We start from the raw sequence: 10,139 nt of genomic DNA on the forward strand, positions 1-10,139 counted from the left end.
GACCTCACTTTTCAATGCGAAGGGCTTGGGTTTGATCCCTGGTTGGGGAGCTAAGATCTCACATGCCTAGTGGCCAAAAAAATCAAAACATAAAACAGAAGCAGTATTGCAACAAATTTAATGAAGACTTTAAACATGGTCCACATCAGAAAGATCTAAAAAAGAAAAAAAAAAAAGGCTAGCATTCATAAGGAGAAAGAAAAAGAATGTTGACCACATAAAAAATTTAAACTTATGAATAGTGAATAATAAAAATAAAATGGCAAGTGGAGGCAAAAACATTTGCAACATATGTAACAAAGAATTAATATCCATGATATATAAAGAGTTTCTATAAGTCAACCAGGAAAGATAGACAACCCAAAAGAAAAACAGGCAAAAAAATATGAAGAGGTAATTAACCAGTAAAGAAAGACAAATACGCACCAAACATACGAAAAAAAAAAAAAAAAGTCAGCTTCCCTGACATTAAAGAAATAAAAATTTATTTTTTTAAAATTTATAGCACTAGATATTTTACACCTATTATATTGGTAAAAGTTAAAGACTGTCGGTAACATCCAGCTTTGAGGACGTGGGGGACATTCATTCCTACCATGATGCTGATCACGTCCACTGGTTCAACTTTCTTAAAAAAATTACCTCAGTATCAGCATTACCTTTCAAATTTTTAAATGCTCATACACACAAAGCAACACCACCTGGGAAAGGCATCCTAAAAGACACTAAACACACATGCCTATGTTTGCTGACTTCTCCTTATAACAGGGGAAACAGATTAAATGCTGATGAAGAAAATGATAAAATAAATCCTGGCACACATATTTCAGATGATTGGGCAGATATTAAAGAGAATGACATAATCCACGCATACCATCATAGAAAATCACTCACAATTTATTGGGAGGTGAAAAGGGGAAGAAATTATACAGTATATATGTATATAATATCCCATTTTGTAAGTAAGTAAATACAGATTCAGACCAGTTCTGGAGAGGGACATCCAATGGGTCACCCATCGTAAGTTTTGGGATGTCTTCTACTGGAGCAGTTCCAGAATAGCCCAGATCATAGGAGGTACTGGTTTTGAGACCCAGGTACACATCCTAGCTCTGCAACCCAACAGCCATGAGACCGTAGTCAAGTCACTAACCTCTCTGTGTTTTGCATTTCCTGATCTGCAAAATGCAGGCACTCATAGTGCCTATACTTCATATGACTGATACAAGCATTAGTAACTGAGTTAACTACTATAAAGGTTTAAAATTATACCCGGCACACTGCAAGCACTCAATAAATGTAACTTTCTCTTTAAAAAAAAAAAAAAAAATCAAACCAAACTTTAAGCCATGGTAGTATCTGTAGGGTAGGCTTAGTGGAGAATGATGGAGATAAAGAAAGGTTTCTTTTTAAGATGTTTATGTTAGCATCTTTGAATACGTTTTTATGATACATATAATATTACATATGTATACTGTGTTTGTCTGTGTAATTAACAGCAAAACAATATAACCGCACAGGCCCCCCACACAAAGACATTATTATTTTTTATTTTAGAGATGAGGAAACCGCCCCAGTTTATATCACTTGAGACACTCAAACACTGTGAGCTGAGACGGAAGTCTAGTCTCAGCTTGCCTGAACTGAAAGCCAGGTAGGACCCTTCCCTACCATGGCCCACCAGCCCTCAACCTAGAGCTTGGCCGTGTGAATTGCTGGCTTGGTTGATGATGGCTTGGGAAGCGATCAGGCATTATTTCTTCAAGTGCTGTATTTAACGTTTCTGATCATCAAAGTATTGTAGGCAACGGGGGAAGTATAGATAGGTTAAGAAGCAGGAAAAAAAAAATACCAACCACCCAGAGAAAATTATTACTGATATTTTGACATGCTTTTTCCAATATTTTCACTGCATTTTAAAAACATAGTTGGTATTACATTGTCCATATGATTTTGTATCTTTCCTTGAAAATAACATTGTATCAGAGTCATCTTCTTGCATTATTAAAATTTTAATAAATATCACAATTTAAAAACATATCATTGTTTTAAGTAGTGGTATTTTATCCTCTATTTCATTTCATCCTGCTTACCCACCCCTCCCCACCCACCCACCTAACCTGCAGGCACCAAAGTGTCTCATCTGAGATAAAATGTATTGAGTACATACTCTACGCCGGGCACAGAGATGACTAAGACATGCCGTATCTCATACCACACAGCAAAATTAATTCTGGGTGGATTAAAGAGCTAAAGAAAAAAAAATCACAGAAAGACTTGAATAAAGTTGATGAGCATATTTATCAAACCTTGGTGAGGGGGAGGACTTTCTAAGCCTAAAGCTATGGGAGAAACCACAAAAGAAAAGATCACGAGATCGGGCAACTGAATGTCTTGATACCCTATAAACAGTGAGAACAAAAAAGTAAAGGTCAAATTGCAACCTGGGGAAAATATCTGCAACAAATATGACAAAAGATCAATAGCCATAATATATAAAGAGCTCATACAAATCAATATAACACACCCAATACATAATCAGGGAAAGATTTAGACCCGGGTTATCCAGTATGGTAGTAATCAACTACATGTGGCTATTGAAATTTAGAATTGAAAGAATTTAATGTAAATTAAAGACCCCAATGCTGGGAAAGACAGAGGGTGGGAGGAGAAGGGGGCCACAGAGGATGAGATGGCTGGATGGCATCACCGACTCAATGGACGTGAATTTGAGCGAACTCTGGGAGATAGTGAAGGACAGAAAAGCCTGGTATGCTGCAGCCCATGAGGTTGCAAAGAGTTGGACTTAACTTAGTGACTGAACAACAACAATAACAGTAAATTAAAGAGTTTAGTAAATTAATTCAATCTACATTTAAGCCAAGCTAAAAATTCTGTTTCTCATTCAAACTAGTCACATTTCAAAGGCTCAAGAACCACATTTGGCTTGTTGGAAACCCATTAAATAGTGTAGATACAGAGCATTTTGATCATCATAAAAATTCTGATTGGAAAGTGCTAATACTTTCCACAAAAAGAAGACATGCAAATGACTAACAAATACATTTTAAAAACTTCATTCTTCATTCTTTGAAAAAGAATGCAAATTAAACCAAGGTAGCATTTTATGCTCATCTAATTAGAAGTAAATCAGACACTGCTAATTGAAGAGTGCAGAGCGACTGACCATCTGTAAAATAATTTGGCAACAGGAATTTAGAGCTGTAAAAACTCTTGGCTCAGTAACTCAGGTTCTGGAAATATATTCTCAAGAAATCATCATAAATACAGAAGCAAGGATTTCCCTGGCAGTCCAGTGGTTAGTCTGTGCTTCCACTGCAGGGGGAACGGGTCGGGGAACTAAGATACCACATGCATCAAGGTGCAGACAAAAGAGTTTTTAAATAAAAGAGAAAAACCTGAAATACAGAAACAGTTTTATGCAAAAGCTTACAAATCCCTGAGTGATTTTACATTCAGAAAGAGAACCCAGTCTCTGGGAAGTGATTATATTCACTCTAACTCATAAATCATTAATAATTTTTTTTTTTTTTTTTACAAAAAGGTCTACTTGGGAACTACCTATGAGATAAGATTAGGTTGTTTTAAAAAAAATCTTTCAAAACTAACCTGTGAGGATGACATCAACTATTAAAATAGAGGGCCTAGGGCTTCCCAGGTGGCACAGTGAATAAGAATCCGCCTGCCAAAGCAGGGAACATGGGTTCTATCCTTGGTCCGGGAAGTTGCCAAGGAGCAACTAAACCTGAGTGCCACAACTGCTGAGCCCGCAGGCTGCAACTACCAAAGCCCATGTACCACATGCAGAGTAGCCCCTGCTCGCCACGACTAGAGAAAACCCTAGTGCAGCAATGAAGGCCCAGTGCAGTCAAAAATAAATACGTTAATTAAAAAAAACAGGACTTATATATGCATAAAATGCTGTCATATATTGGAAATAAATATCATGGGGTGATGGGATTCTTAATATTCTTTATGCTGTTCGGCAACTTCTGAATTGCTAACAATGGTCGTTTGTGGCTTTCACACAGAACTAGAAAAGTTATTGAAAAATTCAGAGGAAGAGACCTAACCCAGTGATTAAGAGCATGGACCTCAAAGTCAAAGCAGGGCTAGCTCTTCAACTTCAGACAAGGTCACCTCAGTGTCCTCACCTGTGAAACTAACACCAGCCCTGCCTCGTAAGGTGGTGAGAAAATTAAGCGAGATGTCGCCTTGCAAAGAGCTAGGCAAAGTCTGAGCACACGCAGACCATACACAGGAGCTACTGCTTTTATCGACACAGGCAATGTTTATTCACACTATTGCAGGTCAGACCAAGACCTAGAATCCTCTATCGAATATACTCTCAACTGTGGAAAGATAGACTTTAAACATATGCTTTTTTCAAAACTCCAAAAAGACAAAAAGAAGCTATTCCAGACTAACAATGGTCACTTTGGGGAGATGCGGTTATGTGTTTCTTTCCTCTGTTGAAAGCAGCATGAACATACCCTTCTGTGCTTTCCAAAGTTTTTCAGGTGAGCATGCAATCTTTAGAATAATAAATATGCTTTAAAAACAAAAAGCAAAGCTGGAATAAGTGTAACTGGCTGTGCTATAGAGATCAGGTTTAAGCCAGGTGGCCAGGGACACGTAAGTGAAGCATTTGCAGGATGGCCAGAGCCCGAGGGGACCATGAGGATCTCTGGGTGATGAGATTCTGGGGGTGATTTACATTTTTTAATGTATTTTAGGTATCTTCTGATTTTCACACAGGGGGTTATTAGCGAGTATTGATTATTCTTTTCTAATCCGAAGAAGGGTAGTTCAGAAAACTAAGCTCTCTGATCCTGGGTTGGGGAGGGAAAGTGGGTCAGACAGAGACAAGCACTACGGGGCTGGGGTTGAGGGTTAGGAGGGCAGCACGGCAACCACGGACACCCTGAGAGGGGCTCACTCTGCTGGGCCTGCAAGTGCGGGGTCTGGAGGAAGCAGCCCTTACTTGCCTCCTTTCCCCTCGCCCCCCAGGACAGCTGCGAACGCACTGGGGAAACGGTGGCAGGTCACCTGGACTGGAAAGCGGTCCTTTTTTGTTTTCTAAGCTTCCCATAAAACATCAGTGAAGTTTTTCACTATCAGAGGAAATAGGAGGGGAACTTGAGCTTCACCGTTCACATTGCTGACAACAAATCCATCTCATTTCTGTCACCAAGAGATTTTTTCCTCTGAGAACCGGGGAATGGCCATCCCCACCCCCAAAGCGGCGCCTCATCATTGCAAGCCCTCCTAAAGCCCCAGGCCCCAGGCCATACCCCTGGGGAACAAAAGAGAAACATTTAACTTCAAAAAAGTTCAGGATGTAACAGGGAACAAACACCTTCTCCCAGTGTGGGATGGGCGGCTCCTCTCTCTGCTCTGTGCCATTCCCTCTCTTGATTTCCAAGCTCCTCAAACTCCCCAGGGCCTCAGACAAAGCCTGAGAAGTCTCTTTGTCAACCAAAAGGAAGGGACTGCTGGGGCTCAGAGTCAGATCTGCTCGGCCCAGCACACTTCTGAGGCGCTGAATTTAGACTGTTGCTTGAAATGAGTGGGTTGTCGACTGGCGTGTGAGAAGCCACTGGTGATGCAGAGAGAGGCGGAGAAAATGCGGGGGCTCGGGGGTCCGATCACAGGACCTGAGCCAGCTTATCTGTCCACAGGCAGCGGCCCTAGAGGGGGACAAGATCCTCGGCTTGCTGTTGGTAGCAACGTGGCAGGACCTCAACGTGATCACACCAAGTTAAGTAAGGTCAGACAGATACAGACAAATATCACAGGATATCACTTATATGTGGAATCTAAAATATGATGCAAGCGAACTTATCTATAAAACAGAAACGGACTCAGACAAAGAAAACAAAGTTACGGTTGGCAAAGAGGAAAGTGAGGATCAATTTAGGGAGTTTGGGATTAACAGATACATAGTACTGTATTTAAAATAAACAGGGACCTACCGTATAGCACAGAGAACTCTATTAAGTATCTTTTAATAAACTGTAATGGAAAAGAATATGAAAAATAATATATGTGTGTGTACAACATTGTAAATTAACTGTACTTCAATTTAAAAAAAAGATGCTGGGTTTGCAGGGTTGCAGAGCAGTCAATGAAATAGCCGATGATGCACGGAAAGTGCTAGTAAATAGGAACTCCCGCCAGCCTTTGTTCTGTTGTTGCCATGGCAACAGAGAAGGCCAGAGAGCTTGGATAACAAGGGGATGAAAAGTCCTGGGACCTAGATTTGAAGTCCCAGACGTCTTTCCACACTGGCCTTATGGTTACCTGACCTGGGGGCCTCAGTCCCCTTCTCTGTACAAAGGGGTTCACATCACCTCCAGCCCCAGCAGCCAGCACCAGGCCAGAAGCTCCTCATGGCAGGACTCGGGAGCCAAGGGAAATGCAGGCAAGCTGTAACTTCTGGCAGAACAGTTGATCACTTGCAGAGCCCAGACAAATAGCACAAAGCCCGGGTCCCCAGGCAGCGGTTTCCTCCGAGGGGGAGAAGGTGCATTTTCTGCAGCAAAGCCCAGCAAACCAACCAGACAAGAGACCACGCTTTCACGCTGCACGGCCTCGTCCAGCCTCTGAGGCTCGAGGGCCTTCTGAGGCAGCATTGAGGCATGGAGACTCAGACTGAAGGTATGTGCCTTCTCCCCAAACAAATGCACAACACACATTGCATCAGGTAGCTCATGGAACCCTGAAGCACAAACTGGACCCCTGGGGCAGGCCGGGCCCCACCTGGGGCTCAGGGTGAACCTAGACAGTGGCCCCCACCATGCGCAGAGGAAACAGAAACCAGGCTGGAGGGGAAGCAGCCTCGGTGAGTTACTAGGCAGGGCCTCCATCCTCAGTTCTGCAGCCTGACCACCCGTTCCTTGACTGGTGTCATTCTGGCTGCCTCTGAGGTGGCTCATCTCCTCTTCCAGGGCCCCCTTAACCATGGGCAGAACAAAGAGAGGTCCTCAGGCCCTAAAAGTGCCCCTTTTAGATTTACTCATGATCTGGGGTCAGTGAATAACAGGATTCCCCAAAACCAGCTCTTTGAGTGCTGGGGAGGGTCCTTGGGCTAAAAGATCCCACTTTCAGAGATGACAGTCCCGTATCCCTCAGCTCCCTGACACCCTGGCCCCAGCATCAGTCTCCAGCCCCAGCATGCAGCCTCACTCTTGAGGGACCCAGGCACTGGAATGACACCCAGTTGACCAGGGGAGCCCTCTTGAGAAATCCTCAAGCATGTTTTCAATCTCCTCTTCCCTCCACCAATCTACTACCAGGACTTGACCTGGAACCTCACAGTTCAACCCGTGGCCATGGTGACTCTACCTTTAGCAGAGCCTGTGGAGGAATGAGCTCTCAGGATTACTGAATTTTAGACTTTCAGCTTTTCTGCCCCAGCTCCTCGTCAGAGAAGGGAAGTCGGAAGGGAGCTCAGAAGAGAAAAGAACATGGAGGGAGATGGGGCAGCCCATACCTCACTGCAGAGTGGAAACCAAGGAGGGCTTCCTGGGGGAGGAAGCCTTGGTCCAGGGCCTGGCTGAGGGTGAGAGCAGGGGCAGGAGCAGCTCCAACTTCCTTCCGCCCCCCTCCCACTCCTTCCTACGCCCCGCCCAGCCCTCACCCTGGGTGCACGGGCCCAGTGTCATGTCAGCACCTTCCTCCGCCCGACTGTCTTATCAGGACCAGGGCCAGCCCTACACGCTGAGCAGACCAACCTCAGAGGGACACCAAGGGCAGGCCCTGAGCTTGCCCCCCTCCCACGCAGGTCCTGGCCTCCACAGACAAACAGCCCAGGCGAGTGCCAGCGGGTTATGGCTTACCGGCCACGGGGCCACGTTTTACCTTCCAGCTTGTGACAACCTAGCAGAGCGGTGCTGGCACAGAATGAAGGGAACATCACAGTTTGCGTGCTGGTTCTGATAAATGGATCCAGAGTCTCACAAACACCTTCCCTTCTGGAATATTGGGCACGGGGGAGTGTGTCGGTTCACCCAAAAGCAGGCTTCCTCTAGTAGACAGGCCCAGTGTGGCAAGCGTAGGGGTATCCTGCTGGGCTGACATTCAGGAACCCTGGATCTTTGCTGGTTCTTTAACCTGCCAAGCGACTAGGGGTGTGTCACTAAAAATGGGGCCAATGTTATCTGTGCTGCCTTCCTCCCCATGGTGGTTAGAGATCAGCTACAACAATGAATGTGAAAGTTCAGCTCTGGGAGGATTGACAGTCAGAGTTGTTATTGATCATGCATAGCCACCACAACCCTCCCCTGGATGTGGGGGGGCGAAGGTAGGGGGAAGCAGGAACCCTCCCCCTGTTTTGCAAATGAAAAAAGTTGAGGCTCAAAGGACAGCAGTTTTCACTCCAAAATGTCAGGAACTGGTTTTGGCTTGAACTCTTTCTCAGAAGGCAGCTGGAATCTCTAGGCTCTTGAGGGTCTCCATGGCCTGGCTAGGCCCCCTGGGTTCACCAGGCAGTCAGAAGGAGGTACAAACAGCCAAGGATTTAGTATCAGGAGACATGAGTTCAGATCCTGGTTGTTGCTTTTTCCCCCTGGGGTGTCGGAGTCACTTCCCTTAGCTTCGGTTTCCTGGTCTATAGCATGGGGGCAGCCCCTCCTACCCCCAACCCCCACATCTGAAGGGGCTGTGAGATGCTGCTGGAAAAAGTGCTTTACAAAGTGTCACGCCGCAAGAGAAGCACTATAGTTGTCCAAACCACTGACCACCCAGGCCACCTCAAGGCTGCTCTGCAATGAGAAAAGCACCTGCCTCTGTAATTGTGGGTTTGTGTGTTTCACACTCTGCCTTGTCTCCAGCTCTTTAGAGAAAGTCCTGTCTACTCTTTTATGTGCAGGCATCTGTGGGTGGCAGCAGAGCTTCAAGAGTAAAAATAAAGTGGACTTTGTACGATGACCCAAAGCCCGTCGTGTAGAATGGATGAATGGACTGTGTTCTCATCACACAATGGAACCCTCCTTATACAGCAACAAAGAACAAACTTCCGCCATAACATAGTAACACCGATGGATTTCCCGAGCATAATGTCGAGTGAAAAAAGCCAGACACAAAAAAGTCCAGACTGTGTGATACCATTTAGATAAAGTTCAAGAACAGACAAAACCAAACTATGATGATAGAAGTCAGGATGGTGGATACCTGGGTGGGGAGGGGTGGATGACAAGGAAGCAGAGGAGGGGGGCTTCTGGGTACTGGTCAGGTTGTGTTTCTTGATCTGGGTGCTGGGGACATGGGCGTGTTCAGTTTGTGAAGTCGCTGAAGCTGTGCATGTGTATCTGCACTTTTCTGGGTATGTCCTACATTGCCTTCTCCATAGAACAATCTGTAAATTAAGCGTCTGAGTTCAAGTCTGAGCTCTGCCATTAATGAAACTCTTGGCTTCCACTTTCTCCTCTCTCCACTGAAAGATAGGAATATTAATGGTACCTGTCTCTGATGGTCCCAAATGTCAACTGTTTAAATTCCACCTTCCTGGGGCTTCCCTAATGGTCCAGTGATTAAGACGCTACACTTCCACTTCAGGGGACATGATTTGATTCCTTGTCTGGGAACTAAGATCCCACATGCTGTGCAATGCAGCCAGTAATAATAATAATAATGATAAACACATTAAATTCCATCTTCCTGATATTTACTTTGTACAAGTATTAATATTTTTCCTTTAAATCAGCTCAACAGTTTAAATAATTTAAAATAATATTTTATGTCATCCTTACAAATTATGGGTTTGGTATGCTAATTATCTGTTTTCTAGAGTATTAAATTAATATAAATTAAAACAAACACATAGTTATTGAGATAAAGATGTTCATCTGTAAGCCACCCCAAATCATCTTCCATATCAGTGATAATGGCATACTCAAATTTAAAAAAAAATGATAATGAGTACTTAGAACACGTGGTGCTGTGCAGACGCTCGGTAAGTAGAAACCACTAACACCATCACCATCACCATCATCACCACATACAGGTCCAATAAATACTTACTTCCAGTTCATCTCAGAGGGTCAAACCAACATGCCCTGCCCTCAGCAGAGCTTAAAGAATTAAGGCTGTGGAACCCATTCTGAAACTTGGGGATC

General features: G+C 44.2%; 1 long non-coding RNA gene across 1 annotated transcript; it reads left to right on the forward strand.

Annotated features, from left to right (window-relative positions):
* Nucleotides 1–5,570: 5,570 nt before the first annotated feature.
* Nucleotides 5,571–9,687, forward strand: LOC112444913 (uncharacterized). The gene is made up of 2 exons (XR_003033308.2): nt 5,571–6,681; nt 8,894–9,687. It is a non-coding gene; the product is annotated as an uncharacterized lncRNA (long non-coding RNA).
* The last annotated feature ends 452 nt before the right edge of the window (nt 9,688–10,139 follow it).

This window comes from Bos taurus, chromosome 29 (assembly GCF_002263795.3).
Source record: "Bos taurus isolate L1 Dominette 01449 registration number 42190680 breed Hereford chromosome 29, ARS-UCD2.0, whole genome shotgun sequence".
In the NCBI taxonomy this organism is placed as follows: Eukaryota; Metazoa; Chordata; class Mammalia; order Artiodactyla; family Bovidae; genus Bos; species Bos taurus.